We start from the raw sequence: 20,424 nt of genomic DNA on the forward strand, positions 1-20,424 counted from the left end.
AATTAAGTCTTACACAACATGATATAGTTTGTAAAGCATAGACTTGCTGGTAGTGGAGGAGTAGTTTATATCAGATTAACTTTCTGCTGGTAACAATTATAAAATCTGTACAGAAATATATAGAACAGATTTGTTTGGAACTACTGGAGAGTGACCCAAAACAGACAAACTAGAGGAGATATGACCCTTGAAACAAAGAAACTCGACTGGTGAGAAACGCATTCATCTGGATTTTCCCCTGAGAGTGTTTCCTAGTTTAGGTAGTACATGAAGGGGCAGGACTCAAAGAGAAAGCAGAGAAGCCTTATTGACTGAGAAGTAAGAAGTTGGGAGTTCGGGGCCTGCCGAGCAGCTGGAAATTGAAAGAGAAAAAAGATCTCAGAAAACAGAGCTACAGAGGGAGAAAACTCCGCTCAGATTCTGGGCTGGCTCTGCCGTGGGGCGTGACTCCAAGGAGTCCAAGCGAAAACACAGCTGGAGGGCTGAAAAAGCTGAGCAGAGATATTTGCAGCTGCTTGGCATTAGGGATACAGATTTTCTAGTTCAAATCTCGCCAAGTTAGAGTGGCTTGGTAAATACACCAAGCTTTTCACTGAGATCCTGGGGGACCATTACTTAGGAGTAAGGACCAGAATAAACCTGATCTAACAAAGTTTAAAACCAGGACTTCACAAGACCAAGGTGAATGGCCACCAATTAAACAGAAACAGTATACAAAATTCTTCAGAGGAAGATAACACAATCCAGAAGCTCTACAGTGTATTATCACAATGTCCAGAATAAAATTAAAAATTACAAGATATGGAAAGAAACAGGAACATGTAACACATAGCCAAGATCAATAAAAAAAGAACCAGTGAGTTTAAAACAGGTCAATAGAAATTATCGCCCCTGAAACACAGATTAAAAAATGATGGAAAAAGTGAACAGAGCCTCAATAATCTATAGGACAACATCAAGCAGTCTTAACATATACATGTAACTGGAGTCCAAGAGGCGGAAGAGAGATAATGGAGCAAAAAAAAAAAAATTTTTTTTTAAATGAAATATTGGCTGAGAATGCTCTGTGGGTTTGGAAAAGCAATCAACCTGCAGATCCAGGAAGTTCAGTGAACCCTAACCAGGATAAATACAAGGAAAATCATATTCAGGCACATCATGGTCAGACTGCCAAAAACTAAAGATCAAGAGAAAATCTGGAATACAGCTATAAAAATACGTACAATAATGATGTATAGGAAAACAATAATGCAGAAGACAACAGACTTCTCATTAAAATAATGCAACTCAGAAGACAATAGAACAATTGACAACAAATGAGATTAAAATCTGTCAACTTAGAAAGCTATCAGTGAAAATATATTTCAAAATGGAAAAATAAAAACATTCCTGAATGTATAAAACAAAGAATTTGTTTCCAGTAGATCTGCATTCTAAGAAATGCTAAAGAAAAGTATTTAGGCTTAAGGAAAAATGACGCCAGAATTGCAGAAAATGTACAAGGAAATTTTTATAGGAAAACATAGCCCTAGGAATGGTGAATATGTGAATAGAAACAAAAGACCATTTTCCTTTTGTTAACATCTTTAAAAATTAATTGAGTCCTTAAAGCAAAAATGACAGTGTGTCCTGGAATTTATATCGCCTATAAAAGTAAAATATATGGGAACTCCCCTGGCAGTGCAGTGGGTAAGAATCTGCTTGCCAATTCAGGGGATATAGGTTTAATCCCTGGTCCGGGAAGATTCCACATGCTGTGGAGCAGCTAAGCCCACGTACCATGACTACTGAACCCACACTCTAGAGCCCACAAGGCACAACTACCAAGTCCAAGTGCTGCAACTACTGAAGCCTGAACACCTAGAGCCCACGCTCTTCAACAAGAGAAACCACCTCATGGAGAAGCGTATGCACCAGACGGGCTTCCCTGATGGCTCAGATGGTCAGGAATCCACCTGCAACGCAGGAGACCTGGGTTTGATCAATGCAGGGGATCCTGGGTCGGGAAGATCCCCTGGAGAAGGGAATGGCAACCCACATCAGAATTCTTACCAGGAGAATTCCATGGACAGAGAAGCCTAGCAGGCTACAGTCCATGGGATCAGAAAGAGTCAGACACGACTGAGTGACTAACACTTTCATTCACTGCAACCAAGAGTAATCACCCCTCACAATGACTAGAGAAACCCTGCATGCAGCAACAAAGACCCAGTGCAACCAAAAATAAAATTTTTTTAAAAAGTAAAGTGAGCATAATAGCACAAAGGACAGGAGAATATCAAGTAGAATTCAATTTCTATTAAGTTCTTACAGAATACATGAAGAAGGGCATTATTACGGGCAGGTAGACTGTGATAACTTAAGAATGCACATTATAATCCCTGTGAGAGCAGCCCAAACTATAAACAGGTAGAACTAAAAAAGCGAAAGACAAAATGGAATGTTTATAAACACTTGATTAACCCAACAGAAGGCAGTCAAAGAGGAACAAAGGAACAAAGAAGAAAGGGGACAGACAGATATCAAATAGCAGGATGACAATCATAAACCCGCCTGCAATAATAAGTACATTAAATGTAAAGGGGCTAGACTCTCCAGCTGAAAGGCAGATACTGTCAGACTTGATTTTTAAAATGGTCATGTCTGAGTTATTGTTGTATATGTAAAATTAAATGAGGTTGTGCACCAAAGCTCTGAGCAGAGGGCCTGGCCCATGGTGGGTGCTTCTTAAGTGAAAACTCTCAACTTATTTTACAGTCCCTTTCCTGGAAGCCTGTCAGTGAATGTCCCATGGGGAGGCACCAGTCAGCCATTCACATAGCATCGTGCCCAGCTGAACATTCATCCAGCCAGACTTCGCTGAGCAACAGCTGTATACCAGACAGTCAGGACCCTTCTCATTGGCGTATAGGTTACTTGTCTGCTTTTCAGGAGCAGGAAATAACCCTCCTTCTTTACCTGCCTCAAAGGAGGGAGGTAGGAAGGGGTTAAGGTACAAACAAATGGATCCTCAACCCAGGACTGGAGCTTAGCTTTCCCAAGGCTGCCTGGGGCCAATAGACTATGGTCTCTGTGGCTGCATCACGCTGCCCAGTACCCTCCCCTTCCCTGGAAGCCTGTGCCAAGGTCTCCACCAATTTCCAGTCTCCCGGGGCTGCAGATAAGACCTCTTTCCCCAAAGGAGCTCTTGTTCTCTAGCTTGGAAAGCCAGCCCCTTTCTTATTCCTGGTGTCAGGTTCCCGCCAGTCAAGCCCAAGCACCTGGGTTACCACTTGCAAGTTGACTCAGGCTCAAACCCGCAGCTCCTGCAGGCCCTGCATTGCAGGTGGACTCTTTACCATTGAGTCACTGGGGAAGCCCTTATCCATCCTTAAAGCTGACCAATTATCCACTAGATTGTCTGTTCTACAATTGTAGGATATTTGGATTCATTCTATGCAAGGCTATTATGCAAATAGTGCTGCTGTGAACATGTCCCACCACATCTTTTGGAGAACACACAGACGCAGGCCTTGGAGTGGAAGTGTGGGTCAGAGAGTAGGATGCACTCAACTGGAGCAGACCTCACCCAGGCTTCCCACAGTGGTTGTGGCAATTCACATGTCCGCCAGCTGGGTGCGAGTTCCAGCTGCTCCTTGCGCTTACCAACACTTGCCATTGTCAGTCTTCTTCACTTTAACTTTTCTTGTGTCTGACGTGGTAATTCACTGTCTTCTTAATTTGTGTTTCTTCTTGATGAGTCGTGAAGCTGGGCACTTTATCATGCATTTGCTGGTTATCTGGCTATTCATTCGTGAAGTACTTTAATTCATTGCTTCCATTTTTTTTTTCTTGAGTTGTCTGCCCCTTTCTTCTTGGATTATAAAACCAATCTGCTCTGTCCCACAGACTCAGAGCCTTAGGAGTCGGGCCATAGTTGCACTGTAGGTGGTGACAGAGTTTCAAAAAAAAGATATGTCCCATGAAATGAATCCAATTTGATTTTGTATTTGCCTGACCAATTTGTCTTGGTTTTATGGCTCTAAGAGCTATAAGGAAGACTTCCCCGGTGGTCTAGCAGTGAAGAATCCACCTGCCAGCGCAGGTTCAACCTCTGGTCCAGGAAGATGCCACATGCCTAAGCAACACAGAGCCTGTGCTGTGCAACCAGAGAAGCCACCAGAACGAGAAGCCTGCGCATTGCAACCGGAGAGCACCCCCCACTCACTGCAACTAGAGAAAGCCTGCATGCAGCAACAAAGACCTAGCACAGACAGAAATAAATAACAAAACCATTTTCAAAAAGAGCTATAAGGACCTTATGCTTCATTTAATGCTTGGACCTGCCTCAATAACACCATGGTAAAAAATATAAGGCAACAAGGAGGACCCATGAGGTCTCCTCCCCTCTTGGTAACCAGGAGGAGATTTTCGAAACACAAATCCAACACAAAAAATCCAAATGCAAAACACAAATCCCTTGCTTAGTGCAGCTCACAGGATCCCTTCTGTCTGGGATGGGGACGAGGCTCCTCAGCCTGGCTCCCCTCGTCTCGGCTCACCTGTGTCACCCACTGAAGCTGCTGATCTTTCCTGGAACGTGATCTGTCACTCCAGACCTTTGCTCTGCACAGGCCCCCAGCTCTTGCCGCTCCTGTTGTGGAGGAGCCTCTACCCTTGGCCACCTTCCCCCTTCTTTGCTTAGAGCTGATTCCTTGCTCAGACCTCAGCTCAGTGGTCACTTCCCAGGGAAGCCCTCGCCATGGCCCTGAAACATGCCAACCCAGCTGCTGCTTTCCTTCTTTGCATGATCTCAGTTGCTATTTTGTCTTTCTTTGTGGCTTTCTTCCCTCCTAGACTGCAGGTTCCACAAAGGCAGGGACAGCATTGCCCTCCCACCCACTACCTTTTATTCTCCAGTGCTTGGCAGTTGGTGAGTGCTCAATGCACGTTTGTTGAGTGACTTAATGACCTCTCACTGCACTGATGCTAGAAGGCAGGGAGGGCCTGAGGCAGGCCTGGGGCCCTGCTCTTCTCAACCAATCACACAAACGTCAAGGAGAGTCCCCTGGGCAGCAGCATAGGGGCCAGGCTCACTTCTTCATGGGCCTGGAAGACCCCGAGGATAATCCAGTCCAGTTCGTCTGTGCTTCAAGTGAGGAAACTAGGAACCAAAAAGAGGACAGGGATTGTCTAGAGTCACACGGTGCGGCGGAAGATTGGCTGACTCTGGGAGCCGTAGGGCCGGACACTCAGCGTTCTCTCCACTGGCCCACACTCTCTTGGAGAGGAAGACCAAGGCTGGTGGGCTCACGGTTTCCGTAATCCTGACTGGGAGCCTCAGCGTGGCTGTGATTCCCAGCTGGTTGCAGACAGGAGACAGATGACAAAGGCCTTCCTTGTCCTCCTCTAGGGTCTGTCTAGATTCCCACGGGGTAGTACTGAATTCCTGTCTAGGCAAAAGTGAGAAACAACAGGAACATTCTGGAATAAAGACTGGGGACCCTCAGAGAGAGGCAGAAAGGACAACTCAGAGCTGGGGAAAGAAGGAATTGCAGAGGTCCGTGTAACCCTTTCGGGGGCAGAGGTAGATGGCGTTTTTGTTTTGGGGGGCTGTGCCACATGAGGGATCCAAGTTCCCTGACCAGGGACCACCCCGGGGCCCTCAGCTGTGAGGGCCTAACCGCTGGACCTGCAGGGAATTCTGCAGATGACATTTTTTAAATTGACGTCTCTATTGAGATGGTTGTAGCTGGACGTGCAGTTGTGGGAAGTAGTGTAGAGAGACCCCCCTGTGCCCTTCCCCCAGCTTCCCCCAGTGGAAGCATTGAGCAGAACAATAGGGACAGTATCATGGCTGGGATGTAGATGTTGACACAGCCTCCCAGTCTTACTCCGATTCCCCAGTTTCCCTTACACGCTTTTGTGTGTGTCTCTAGTTCTATACAATTTCATCACAGGTTTGTGGATCCTCCATCTCAGGCAGGATGCAGGACGTTTCCATCGGCACAAGGATGCCTCCTGGGGCTCTTTCGTAAGCACGCCCCTCCTCCACCTCCATCCAGCGTGTCCCTAGTCTGTCTTCCATCACACTATCATTGTGTGACTTCTAATATGCTATCTGAAGGGAATCGTAGAGGATGTAACCTTTGGGGAACTGGTTTTCCTCCTGGGCAGATGCCACTTTCTGAGCCAGCATCCTGTCTGCAGGACCTCGGAGCCCCAGGGGATGGGTTCTGTTCCTCCCACTTTCCAGCTGAGCAAACTGAGCTCTTGAAACTCCAGAGCCAGCGCTTTCGGCGGCCATGGCAGGGAGCTTGTCCTCCAGGAGAGGAGGAGGAGGTGGGCTGCAGGTCCCCTGCCCTCGTCCTTTTGCCCTGCTGTGACCCGGCCCATCCTCTGCTGCCCCGTCTGGGGAAGGTCTCTGTCCCCACTCAGTCCCCAGGGCTGTCTCTTTCCTCCACAGAGAGGCAGGGACTGTGGATCCTGCTTGGCCACTGAGAAGCCGTGTGACTTGCACGGTGGCCTCATCCTCTAAACCTCAGGCCCCCCCGCCCGACCCAGGGAAAAGGGAGAGGCGGGGGAAGGTTCGCACCCCGCAAATCCAAGAAGATGCAATGAGGCAACGTGTGAGGAGCAGTCAGCAAAGTGCCAGGCGCAGAGTGAGCCCCCAGCGCACAGCCGCCCGCCGCCCCATTTGGCAATGAATTATGTATGGCCTTCTGGCAGCCCTGTTCAATGGGGCTGTGTGCCTTCTCCAAGCTTCTCCCAGGCCTCTCTCTCCAGTGAGGGGCGCAGGCTCCCCCAGGGGGCCGGGCAGCCTTCTTTGTCTCTCCAGCAAGAACCTGTTCTGCTTCTGGCGGCTGATGCCTCAGTCCCCAGGATGCTCATTTCAGAGGCTGGAGAACCAAGGACTAGGATCAGCTCAGGAACATAGTAATGATGCTAATAATAATATTCATAATAGTGGGACTTCCCTGGTGGTGGAGTGGTTAAGAATCCACCTGCCAATGCAGGGGAGATGGGTTCGATCCCTGGTCCAGGAAGATCCCACATGCTATGGGGCAACTAAAAACTAAATAATTACAGCACATCCATAATAACAAGGGTGGTGGCACAGGGCTGGGCCTCACGGAGCCTTTTCGATGCACAAGGCACATTTAACAGACTGTCGCTCATTCAACAGAAATCAGAGTGCCCATCTGTGCCAGCTCTTTCCTAAGTGCTGGGGCAAAGTGGGTGACAGCACAGAGTCCTGACTACACGGAGCTTGGAATCTACTGCAGGAGGGCAGGCAATTAACAAAGGAGTAATTGATTAAGTGATACGTCAAATGATAAGAGGTTGGGAAGGAAGACAAAGGAGAACAGAGGGGCGGGAGGAGACGGGGATAGACAGGGCAAGTCTTGCTGGGGCGAGTCCTGAAGGAAGTGAGAGAGCGATCTCCTGAGATGTCTAGGGATGAATATTCCAGAAAGGAGCAGCACGTGCCCCAAAGGGCTCGGGGCAGGCCAAGAACCTGTGTCTCCTGCGGGCTGGCCGGTATCATGGGACACATCAAATTCTCAGGGCAACCCTGTGAGCCTAGTACAGCCACTGCTCCATGTTAGAGATGAGAAAACTGAGCTTCAGAGAGGATTTATATCTTTGTTCATAGGCTTTGCTGCAGACCTGTTAACACATCTGATTACAGGGGCTGCCCCACACTTCACTGGGGGTATTAGGAGGTATGGGGTCTACGTGTAATCCTTTCCTGCTACAACTGGGAAAAGTCTGAGTTCTAAACCTACGTAGCCAGGGATTTGGAGTCCAGGATGGTGGGCCTTTTGGACTTAGCCGTTACTGTTCCCAGACCATCCCTGCTGGCCTTATATCACCTGCTGGTTCCTATTTTTCTCCTTTTCCAGTCTGAACTCCCAGCATCAGATCCACAGTCCAGTGTTTCAGGATAGAGGCCAGAGGTGCGTGCTCTGCATCCATGACTCCCTACGAGGTCCAGGCTACGCCTTCCAAGTAAAGTCCAGAGAAGCCGCCACTCAGCTGCACTGGTCCAAGGCAGGCCCAGAGTTGGTGGGCCGGGAGCTCATCGATGCGCCTGCCGGTGTTGGCCCCCCTGGCAGCCGAGAGAGGTGATCAGGCGTGGACGCGCTGTCTGACGTTTCTGTCGATGGCCTGGGTGAGGACTGAATGGTGAGTGTCTCCTTCCATCTCTAGCTGGGTGTGGAAGGTGTGAACAGCCCATGGGGAGGGAGTCGGTGCAGAATCAAAATGACTCTGCAGAAGGGAAGAGCAGCTGAAGATGAGGACCGACCTGCTGGAGAAGGAAAATCCACTCAGCAGAGGCCTCCTCCTGGCCTCTTCCCCAGCCTCTCTACCTCTAGGTTTGCCCCTTTGATCCGTCCTGCCAAAGTTCTAGATGAATCTTCCCAGTTAATCCTCCAAACCTTGATTATGAAGTCTGCTCAGTACCTGGCCCCACTGTCTCCCTCCCAGACACACACCTGGCTCCCCCACCTCCACGCCTTCATCTTTGTTGTGTCCTCATCTGGAACAGCATTGAAGGCGAACTCACAGGCCAGTCCCCGATATCACAGGAGGCCAGCTTTCTAAAACTCCTTAGGCCTCTGCCTCATTTACTCAGCCTGCCCATTCCACATCTTCCTGGTTATCCCAGCGCTGCTTGCCCAGACTCCTAAAGTCTCCTAACTGGCCTCCCAGCCTTGGGTTCTGTCCCAGTGCCCAGCGGCCTGGCTGTTGAGGCCCTTGCTAATCACAGCTGCAGCCTTGTGGCTCACCTGGCTCCTTCCTTGACTTCCTTGCATCTGTTCAGTCCACCAAAGCTGCTTAGAGATCTTGGGTTCTCTGGGATAACGCTGGACTTCGAGACCTGCTTACATGTGGGTCCCTCTGCCAGGAGCACCTTTCCCTCCCCCTTAACCTGACCAACTATTTATTTATTTATTTGGCTTCTCCCGATCTCGGTTGCAGCATGTGGGATCTAGTTCCCTGACCAAGGACCGAACCTGGGCCCCCTGCATTGGGAGCACAGTCTTAGCCACTGGATCACCACCAGGGAAGTCACTTAGCCTGCCCAACTCTGACTCATTCTCCTAGACAGTGTTGATTCAACCTCCTCCAGGAAGCCTTCTTGGATTCAGGGTCCCTCCTCTTGTCTCCCAGAGGTCCTGCATCATTCGCATCATCATACTTTCCTCTCCACTGAAAGTGACTGGTTTGCCAGGTCCCTCTGTCATGAGGACAGAGTCCCACACTGTCTTCTCCAGCCTGGCTGGGGCTCATGAAAGCCCAGAAAGAAGAAGTGGGAAATGAAATAGCAACACTTATTGAGCTCCTGCTCCAGGCCAAGCTTTTCATGTGCAGCTCAGGGATTACTGGGCCTTTCTAACAGAGTTAGGTCACCATCTGGCCACACCCAGCAGTCCTGGGCTGTTCTCCTTTAGTGCATATAATGGGCATAACCCTGGATCCTATCCTCACTGTTGTGAGGATAAAGGACACAGCACATGTAAAATGTTAAACGCAGCCTCAGGTATTCAGTGAGCATTTAATACTCCTATTGCTATTCATTGTTGGGGCTCTGGAGCCATCCTCTGAGGCTTCAAATTCAGGCTCCTCCAATTCCTTGGCTTTGTTACTGTGGGCAAGTAACTTAACCTCTCTGGACCTCAGTTTCCTCATCTGTAAAATGGGACAAAGTACAGCCTTGTTTTCACTCTTTCTTATAGGGCTGTTGAGAAAATGAAATAAATAAGTATGCATACAGACTCTGTATGATGCTGGCCTCAGGGAGGGTATGCTCAGTTCTCCAGTCATGTCCAATTCTTTGAGACCCCATGGACTGTAGCCCGCCAGGCTCCTCTGTCCGTGGAATTTTCCAGGCAAAAATACTGCAGTGGGTTGCTCCACCAGGGGATCTTCCTGACCCAGGGACTGAACCCACGTCTCCTGCTTGGCAGGTGGATTCATAACCACTGAGCCACCCAGAAGGCCCCTGGTGCAGGGAGATGGCCAAGCAAAGGCCAACTGTTATTATTACTGTCTCAGAATCACCACTGGGGTCTCAATTCTGATCCTAGAATTGAGAAGTGAGGAGACTTCAGATTCTGGAAAACCTTCCAGAATGACTGATCGGACTGGGGGCAGCGACAAATCTCAGAACTTGTGAAAATCCACTTCCTACTCCCTGCATTTCCTGAAAGCACTCTATCCCTCACCGATGGCGAGAGCTGCCAGAACGTTCTTCCTTGGACCTCTGGTGACTCTGGGTTCCCATCCAAGCCTGGGTGGAAAGATGAGGAAGGGAGCAGGGTGAATCCCAGAGCTTTCCAAGTTAGCCCAGAATTCAGCAAGGTGAGCTGCCTGGGATCCTGGGGAGGTCCACAGTTAGGAGGGTTGGCTGGACTCGACCTTCTCCAAGGCCTGCCAACTGGAGCCAAATGCAAATCCACTTTTGTTCCCTGGATTTCAGGCCCGGGGACCCAATAGGATGGAAGGGGGAGAAGGAGAGAGAAGTGTAGGGTCTAAGCAGGAGGGAGGCAGGACGGGGACCCTGGGCAGCCAGAAAGAAGGGAAGGGGTGTGGGAACCGCAGGGCATGGGGCAGGGCCGGCAGCGCTGGGAAAGGGAGCCTTGGGGAGGCGCGGGAGAGGGAGGCCTCATACCAGACACTGTCTAGACGCAGCAATTATTGTCAGCTCGGAACACCCAGGCTCTGCCGGCTCAGCTGAAAGGGAGCTTAACAAAGAGCCCAGAGAGGAAGAAAGCGGGGAGAAAAGCGCCCGCGGAGCCGGCTCCTGGCCTGTCGGGCTCTTTCTCTGCCCGGCTAGCCCCCTTTGTGCTCCATCGATGTGAAAGCCAGCTCCGAGATGCCTGATGGGGACCCTGCTCCTCCTGGGCGCAGAGGGCCAGGCCAGGGTCACTGTGTGGGTTTTGGGGAGAGGGAGGAGGATGTCCTGCAGGGGAAATGCATTTTGCACTTGAGTTTATCTATCTGGAGGAGGGTGGTGGGAATGGAATCCCGAATCCCAGGGAGAGAGCAGGCCTGAGAATTTGCACCCTTCCTGTCCTGTAGGGCCAGTTACCAATTCCTCTGAGCCTTTCTCTTCTCACCTGCAACAATACCACCACCCAACCCATGGTGGGACATGGCAGTAAGCCCAATTCTCTTCCACTTTGGAGGCCTGCAACCCATACCGATGGGGACGCTTCAGGGCTGCAGGTGACCTGGGACAAGCCCCTTTCCTTGCTAAGGGCCTTACCTCCACCATTTCTCTGCCTCTGCCATGATTAGGCCCATTTTCCAGATGAAGAAACTGAGGCACAAGGGGCCAGTGCTCACAGCCAGCCAGGCAACGAGTTTGGATGCAAGTTTGTTCCTTCAGCTTCACCTTGACTTTATGATGTGCACACACCCTGGGGAGTTGTGTGCTAACAGTAGGTAGCAGGACTGATGGGAAAGCCACAGATCCATGTGGCCCAAGAGTCTCAAGGTGAGGCCAGAGCTGCAGGTGGTCAGGCCACAGCGCCAGCCACTATCTGGAATCAGGCCTCAGCTGAGCCACTGGACCCTTGTATTAAGGGCCGCCCCAGGCTAAGCAGACCCACCCTCCCACCCTGAGAGAGGACCAACTGGGACCCACGGTGGAAAGCGGGCGTGGGTGACCCTGGGTCGCTGCAGCAAGGCTTCCTTTGCCCCCTGAAGTAGTTGAAAGCATACAGACATTGCCCCCGCCCCAGTCAATAACCCAATAACCCAGCACTACCTGCCCCAGCTCCTTTGGGGAGGGGGTCAGATGCTGCTTCCAGGTTCCACAGCGGTTTCATGTCTGTGTGTGTGTGTGTGTGTGTGTGTCCAAGACTTCCAGAGCTGTGACTGGTGGCTGAGGTCCTCCAACATTCATCATCCCCCTTGAGCTGGTGGCCTGGTCAGACCACACTCTGGTCCTGGAGGATTCGGAGGTGTTCCCCAGGGCCCGCCTTGAGTGAAGATTAGGACACTCAGTGCAAGGGACACACGCACAGTTACTCTTACTCACCCACCCTATAGGCTGTCCCAGAGGTGTGCTCGTGACACGCCCCAGGCATTCACATCCCCACCTCCAGCCTCGGAGTGTAGGCACCAGCTGTCACAGGCTCATCCCTGCCCCTGCTGGTCACTGCTGATGCCCTCCCCATGTCCAGCATTGGAACATGCCTTCTTATGCTCCCCACTGACTATAACTTGGTTTCAGACCTCTTTGCCTGCAGTCAAGGCCATCAAGAACAGGCACAGTCCCACTTTCCGGAAGATTCCAGCACATTCCATGGGTCCTCATGTGGTTTCCTCATGTGGCCCTTCTCCTCCCTGCGCCTTTGCTCAGGCTGTTCCTGCAGCCTGTCCCCACCCTGGCCCAACACAAACACCTGACCTCCCGGGAGCCTGCTCCCCTGGCTGCCCTGCCGTAGGGGACAGCCCCAGCCGCCCTCCTTGCAGGAGCCAGAGCCTGGAACTGTCCTGGCACTTCCCTCCTCGGCCTCCTTTTCCCCCACACCATGACACACCAGCTCCTGTGCTCTGGACCTCCCAGTCATGTCCAATGTCAGCCTCCCCTCCGTCTCAGAGGCCACTTCCCCGGCCAGGCTGCCATCACTCTCCTGGGAACTTGGGACCTCTCCGGTATCCACTTGTGTCCTCTACAGCCCAGGTGAATTTTGCGGATCTGGTCTCCTCTCAGTGTGTGTGTACATGCTCAATCCTCAGTAGTGTCTGACTCTTTGTGACCCCATGGACTGTAGCCCGCCAGGCTTCTCTGACCATGGGATTTTCCAGGCAAGAATACTGGAGTGGGTTTGCCATTTCCTTCTCCAGGGGATCTTCCCAACCCAGGAAGAGAACCTACGTCTTGTATGTCCGCTGCATCAGCAAGCAGATTCTTTATACTGTACCACCTGGAAAGCCCTGGTCTCCCCTCTGCTCTGTCAAACTTCTGAAGCTTCCAGCCGCCTCTAGGACAAGGGCTACGATCCGGCCACCCTGATGCTCTCTCGAGCCCTTGTGCCTTTAGGACCCACAAGCACGCCAACCATGCTCCCTCTACCAGTAACTCTGCCCTTAGTTAAGCCCCTCCAGTCCTCAGGCACCCCTCCTTCCTCCTTGCAGATCCCTCCCAGGACCCCTGCAGAGATCAGCCTCTGGGGACCAGCCCTTCCAGTGCCCCTCACAGTCCCCGGCCAGCCTGCCACCCCCTTGCCATTATTTAATGCATTATTCATAATGGTTTGTGCAGCCTCCGCCTCCCCTGCAGGACCCTGAGCCCCATGTGGGCCGGCTGTGTCTGTCTTGTTTGTCACTGTGTCCCCTGCACCCTCCTCATATGCCCCCTCTGGGTTTGGTGTTTGGCTTGGCTCCACCCTAAGCTGAACCCCTCCCTTGCAGAGCCATATGGGGTTTTCAGGGTGGTCTTCCTTGCTCCCTCCCCAGTGATCACCACCCAAACAAGGGCAAGTCAGGGGGCTGCTGTGGGCTGGAGAGCACCCTAGGGCAGAGCTGTGGCTGCCTGGTGCCCCGTACTCTCCAAGCCTCTGTGCCCCGCACAGCCCTGGATTGGGGATACCCAAGAGGGCGCTGCTTTCTGCTCAGGCTTGCTGAAGGCCAGGCTGGGTGGCCTGGGGTGGGTCCCATAGAAGCACCCCTGCCCTCAGCTAGGGGCCTGGGAGAGGAACCAGAGGGGTTCAGGAGGGGCGTGGCATGCCCCCTCCACATCCAGTCCCCTCCCAGAGACCCCCGGCTGGCTTCCCCCAGTCCCACTGGCCCTGCCTCTGGCTGCAGTCCCTCCCTGAGCGACCCCCCTGCCTGTCCCCTCCCAGCTCTTCCTTCCCTGGCCCCTGTCTCCTGCTCACCTTCCTTTTCCCTGCCCTCCCCCCTTCCCCATCTTCTCCTCTCCTCTGCCATCCTCTCCTCTTTTCTCTGAGTCCTTCTCCCTCGCCTCTTTCCTTTCTTCTTCCTGGGTTAAAAATAATCAACTTTCTGGGAAGCAGCAGCTCCTGCTGTGCCGCCCTCCCCACACTTGGGAGCCCCTGAGAATAGCTTTCTGCGGTTCTCAGCTCGAGCCCCTCCTTCTCTCCCACCACCCCCCCACCTCCTCCCCGCGAGCTGACTAATAAGCCTGGGCCTCAGCAGCAGAGCCAGCTTCTAGGCTAGAAAGGTTTAACCGCTTCGTGCCCAGAACCGGTGCGCGGGCCCCCAGCAGGCCAGCGGGGAATGGGTGCCCGGGTCGCGGACAGCCCCCGAAGCCCGCCGAGCTCTGAGCTGCACGTAGTAGATGCTCGATTAATTTTGGTGGTTCAATGAACTTTGACCTGTGACCACTAGACTGGCCTGTCCAGCTGCTTTTGCAGCTAACTTGGGACCTTGAGGGCAGCGAAGAGAAGTCGCAGACACCCCAGGGATAGGGAGGGGACGATGCTCTGGGGCCCGCATGGAGGGGGTGACGGGCTGGCGAGGCTCCTTCCGCTTGCCCGGGAGAACTCCTTGTCCCAGTGCGCTGTACACTGCCTAGGCAGGGCCAGGGTCGTGGCCGCTCTACGGTGGACCAACGGCGGGGAGGGGCCGAAAACCGTTCTGGGATCCAAGAATGTTCACCAGCTAGTCGCGTCTTCAGCGATCTTCTTGCAAGAGGGGAAACTGAGTCTCAAAGGAGGCAGGACCTCTCTCCAGGTTCATATGCTGCAGACCTTAAGGGTCCAGCACACAGGTTTCTGCGGCTGTAAGGCTGCGCGGTGGGGAGTGGGGAACATCAAGGTCAAAGGTGAGGAGTTGGTGGGGAGGGATGGAACTGGAGCCCGGTGAGGACCCCCACGGGCGAGGATCCGCCCACTCGCGAGCGGTCCCCGGCATTACCTCATCGCGGCGCGTGCCCATTGGCTGGTTCCCCCGGAGGCCGGCCCATTGCGGCGGAGCACGTTAACCCTTCCAGCCCCATGGGCTCAGCCTCGGCCATGCCACTTGTTCCCTGGCCCCACGCAGCCTTCGGGGGTCCACGGGCCACGGAGATAGGGAAAGGTACTTGGGCGGGCGGGCCTGCGGTCAGAGGGCTCAGTGATTAGAGCACAAGTCAGCCAGCCTCGCTGGGGCCCCATCCTCCTCCTACTGGGCTGTGTGACCTTGGGCAACCGGCCTTACCTCCCTGAGCCTCCTCCGCTTGTTTTCTCAGCTGTAAAAAGAAATGAGTGATGTAACTCCTGCCCTTCCTAATCCCTTCCCCAGTACTTGCCAAGTGCCGGGCTCCGCGTTCCACATTGCCTCCTCACTGCAAGAGGTGCAGTTATGATTATGGGTTTTCAGAAGAGGAAACCGGCTCAGAGCCGCAAAGCACCTCCCAAGGTCACACAGCAGGAAAGTCACAGAGCTGGGATTTGACCCCAAGCCTGTGTGCATCCTGAGTCTGCATTCCTACCCAACTGGCAAAACCGTGCTTCTTCTGGGAGCTGCTGCTTCTAGGAGCTCCTGGTCCCAAAGGAGCCACATCCCCAGCTAGTCAGACCACCAGCAGCCACTGTGACCAGATAATACCAGTGACAAGCTGGAGAGCCAGGGCCTCGGGGGAGGAAAGGCTTCCTGGAGCAGGAGGGGCTGGAGGTGAACATTCAAAGGGGGAGGCAGGAGGACCTTGGGCTAAAGGCAGAGGATGGATGGATGGATGCACAGAGCTGGTGCGCAGGAAGTGGGGTCGGGAAGCTCTGAAGCCTGGAGGGTCTCCTGGAGCCAACCTCCTGGTCCAGGGTCGGCCACCGATGCTGATGTGGGACCTGGGAGGCGGCTTCTCTCTGGGCAGCACTGGAAGCAGCGGCACAAGCAGAAGCCCACATACCTGGTGTCTGAGTATTTACAAGTTATAAATCAAGCTAACGAAATGCTAAATAAAATATGTTCTGTCCTCCTTCCTTGACAAATACACCTTCCTAAGGACAAACACACCTGGAAGGCTGGGTTTGCATTTAGAAATCACAGGCTCCTAGGGTCCACGCTGGAATTGGCAGCATGGGGAGGGGCGACCTTGGCCTCCAGTTTCCACTCAACCCACTCTTTTCTTTCTGCCTCAGGTTTTGTTCTTTTCTGGGGGTGGGGGGAGGGTGTGCTTGGGTGCTGATGCTCCAGCCTGCATGAGTGAACTCTGCCACACTCCCTGCAAACAGCCACCTCTTGGTCACCCCTCAGGATTAGAGGTGCCCAAACCGGCAGCTCAGACCATCCCCAGGAGGATGGGCCCAGGACATGAGCTGAGGGCCACTGAACAGGGAATTTCATGGTCTCAGGAGCCCAGATCACAAATTCCTTGCCCTGTGAGAAAACGCACAATCAGAAGAGGGCCAGAGTGCCACTCTCTAAACTGGGATTCGAGTCTGAGAACACCGCTGTGGTTCCTGGGTGCCGCTACAGCTGGGGTGGCCCAAACTGGATGCAACCCCTCCCCTCTATTTGGAATTCGCTTCTGACCATCATTTCCCTCCATGCACCCTGACCCTGTTCGGTTCCCAGGTGCCATCCCCGACTCCTCCTCCTCTACCTCCACAACCCCCAGCCCAAGACCCAAGGAGCTTCCCACTTAAAGAAGTCAGCTCCCTTCACCCTGTACCCACTGCCCCTACCCCAGTCCATGCTTGGCCCCCAGCTGCCACTCTCTGCCAGCCTCCCCATCAATATGCCCTCTATGTCCCCTGGGAGTTGGCAATGGATAGGGAAGCCTTGCGTGCTGCAGTCCATGGGGTGGCAAAGAGTCAGACGCAACTGAGCGACTGAACTGAACTGATGTCCCCCAGATAGATCTTTCTAATATGCTGGCCTGAGAGACCACTCCTTTCCCTCTCTACCCATCCCTGGCTCTCTGGTTTCATGAGGCAGTGTTTCCAGGCTCTGGACGTCTGCCTCCCCTCAGCTTCTCTTCCTCTCTCATCCCCTTTGGTTCTAAGCTCCAGTCCTTTGGCCCTTCCCTCCAGTCTGGACAGTTTCCTGTCCTTTCTGCCCCCCGGGTCTTCAGTCATGTAGTTCCCTCTGCCTGGAACCATGCTTTCTGCTCTCCATCTTGCCAGTCTCAGCTTGAGTGGCCCCTCTCCAGGGGACCCTCCCTGAATCCCTGAACCAGAGAGACTCCAATGTGATGGGCTGATTTGCTCTGAAGTTACTGTTTCAGATGTTTCCCATCTGGACTGTAGGCACCAGGAAGGCAGACTTGGTCTGTCTTGCTCACTTCTCCATCTGAGTGTTGGCAGAGCAGTTAGCCCAGATGAGCCTCCCTTGAACTAGAAATCAGGAGACTGAGAATGGTATCATTGCATGCCGTGTACCAGGTCTTGTACACCTGCATTAGTTCAGTTCAGTCCCTCAATCATGTCCGACTCTTTGTGACCCCACGGACTAAAGCATGCCAGGCTTCCCTGTCCATCACCAACTCCCGGAGCTTGCTCAAACTCATGTCCATCGAGTCGGTGATGCCATCCAACCATTTCATCCTCTGTCATCCCCTTCTCCTCCCGCCTTCACCTCATAGTATATGCTTATTTCTCAAACCATTTTTGCTTTTGTTTGTTTTTTGGGGGGGGGCGGTTGGCCACACTGTGTAGCATGTGAGATCTTAGTTCCTGGATCAGGGATTGAACCAGTGCCCCCTGCATTGGGAGCATGGAGTCCCAACCACTTGGACCACCAGGGAAGTACTCACTTTTGAAATAGGAACTATTATTCTTCCCATTCTACAAAATGAGTAGACTGGAGCACAGAGGGTTCAGAGACTTAGGCTCACAGCAGACCCAGCAAGCAACAGACCCAGACTGAAGCTGGGCAGTTGAGTTCCGAAGCTCAACCACCTCCCTCCTTCCAGTACCTTGCTGTGTGCCCCTGGACCAGTGTCTCCACTTCTCTGAGCTGAAGCTTTCCTGCATAGGCAATGTAGGATTGCCAAAGTGGTGATCCCTGAGATCTCTTCCAGCCTGACATCCTAGGGTCTCATGATACTTCCTGGGATGTTCCCCTGGTGCTCTGCCCTTAGGTGAGCACCTGCTCTCGGCCCCGCCTCCTCAGGTCTCAGCCCCGCCTCCTCAGTTCTCAGCCCCACCTCCTCAAGACTTTCTGTGGAGGTCCTGCAATTGGTGCCCAAGGACTTGAATGGATGGCAAACAGTTGGGTGTGAGTTAGGCAAGGTGGATGGGGGTGGTCAGTACTTAGAAGCTGTGGCTGATCTTCTTTTTTTAATCAGTGAGTCACAGGAGGCAGGGCCCATGGCTCACCCAACCCACTTGACCCCGTGGTTCTAGAACTCATCTAAATTTGAAACATTCCACCTCAGACAGATAGGAGCCCAGAGTACCCAGACGGATACCAATCATCTCGCCATCACAGCCAGCTGGTGCTGGGGCTCCTCTCAAAGGGACCGCTCATACCCTCCCAAAGCTGAGCTGCTAGGGACTGGGGTTCAGGCAGAAGTGGGAGGCCAGTGGTTCAGGGGGCCTGAGCAGTCACGTCCAGGGGCCACTTGGAATAGAGCCCAGCTAGAGTCTCCGTGCGAGAGAGGACACTTCACCATATCTCAGGGTTTTGTCACAAGAGTTCTGAGGGATATGCACCCATTTTTCCAGAGGAGGACACAACATGAAGAGTCGGAGAGGGACGGGACTTGCCCAAAGTCACACAGCCAGGAGGAAGAGTCTGGAGTTTGCTCTTAATCACTCTGCCTCAGGCGAAGGTGTTCAAAACGTGTTCCTAGACAGAATGAAGGTTGTCTAGTCAAAGCTGTGGTTTTTCCAGTGGTCATGTATGAATGTGAGAGTTGGACTATAAAGAAAGCTGAGCACCCAAGAACTGATGCATCTGAACTGTGGTGTTGGAGAAGGCTCTTGAGAGTCCCTTGGACTGCAAGGAGATCCAACCAGTCCATCCTAAAGGAAATTAGTCCTGAATATTCATTGGAAGGACTGACGTTGAAGCTGAAACTCCAATACTTTGGCCACCTGATGTGAAGAACTGACTCACTGGCAAAGACCCTGATGCTGGGAAAGATCGAAGACTGGAGGAGAAGGGGATGACAGAGGATGAGATGGTTGGATGGCATCACTGACTCAATGGACACAAGTTTGAGTAAGCTCCGGGAGTTGGTGATGGACAGGGAGGCCTGGCATGCTGCGGACCATGGGGTCACAAAGAGTCGGACATGACTGAGCGACTGAACTAACTAACTGGACAGAATGAGTGAAGGTTCTGGAAGAAACTCTGGGGCACAAACATAGGTCCCTATAAGGGAGTGTTTATAGGCGTGTGAGTGTCCTGTCTTTACCATCCCAGCCTCCATCCTTTCCTGCTTTTCTTGTGCTGCCTTATTTGTTCACTCCTTAGACTCTAAGCTCCACCAGGGCAGCAGTGGATTCTTTCTTCACCATGTGCCCAGCATGTAATTCCATGCCAGGGACACAGAGGTGTCAGCAACTCCCCTATGAAGGAAAACTCAGAGAGCAGCAGGCGACCGATCCACGCCCCTTTCCATGTGGCCTGGCCAGTCCCCTCCTGGCCCTGGCCTCTGTTTCTCCCTCTCTGAATAAGGGGTGTTGTGTGCCACGCCGAGTCTGAGCTCAGGTGAGCTGCCGGGCTCCTGCTGGGCCAGGGAAGGGGCCCTAACACCCAAGGGGCAGTGACCGAGAGGGTGGACACTGAGGTTCATCTTTCCCATCTCCCATAAACGCATCTACCTTGATGAAAGCAGGTCCCTCAGGGCTTTCTCCATACCTGCCTGTTTCCCCTCATTCACCTGATTCTGGTCACTCGCCAAAATCAGTCCTTCTCTAGAAGTTTCTCTCATCAGGGTCAGGCAACCACGGTGGCACTCTGCTGGATGGCAGGAGGGGATCTGAGGCTCCAGCCCAGTTTCCCTGTCCCCCGTTCCATCTCCCTCCCCTGCTCCGTGGAGGTCACAAGTCTTCCTCCTTGCAAGGCAGCCCCCCCAGACAGACAATGCCTGCTGCTTGTCAAGAACCCCAAGACAACCCCACTCCAGGGCTTAGTGCAAAGTGCCCCAGGGTCTCAGTTTGCAGGAAGGGCATGACCAGGACACTCAGTTGGGGAGTGGGCTCACCTCAAGGATGAGTTGCACCGACCAAAGCTCAGTTCATTCACAAACTCAGCCCAGCAGGAACCTGGCAGCCCTGAAATGACATCCACTGGGACACATCTGAGTTTCTGCAAGACACTTTCAGTGTCATTTTACAGATGAGAAAGTTGAAACTCCCAAAAGAAGTGACCTCAAGGTTCTGGTGCTGTTCAAGCCACCAAATACTCCTGAGGCCCTGGAGGGTTGATGGGGGGTGGGAGGGGTTGGGACAGCCACACCTGGGAGTGTGACTGTTCAAAACCCAGGTGCCTGTGACCTGCAGGTGAGAAGGCAAGGCCTGGAGTGGCTCTAGT

General features: G+C 52.9%; 1 long non-coding RNA gene across 1 annotated transcript; it reads right to left on the reverse strand.

The window, feature by feature from the left end:
- Window positions 1-7,601: 7,601 nt before the first annotated feature.
- LOC114113868 (uncharacterized) lies at window positions 7,602-15,311 on the reverse strand. Its single transcript, XR_003588602.3, has 2 exons — window positions 8,775-15,311; window positions 7,602-8,293 (listed from the first exon to the last, which is right to left on the reverse strand). It is a non-coding gene; the product is annotated as an uncharacterized LOC114113868 (long non-coding RNA).
- Window positions 15,312-20,424: the final 5,113 nt, after the last annotated feature.

Source organism: Ovis aries, chromosome 3 (genome assembly GCF_016772045.2).
Source record: "Ovis aries strain OAR_USU_Benz2616 breed Rambouillet chromosome 3, ARS-UI_Ramb_v3.0, whole genome shotgun sequence".
NCBI lineage: Eukaryota > Metazoa > Chordata > Mammalia > Artiodactyla > Bovidae > Ovis > Ovis aries.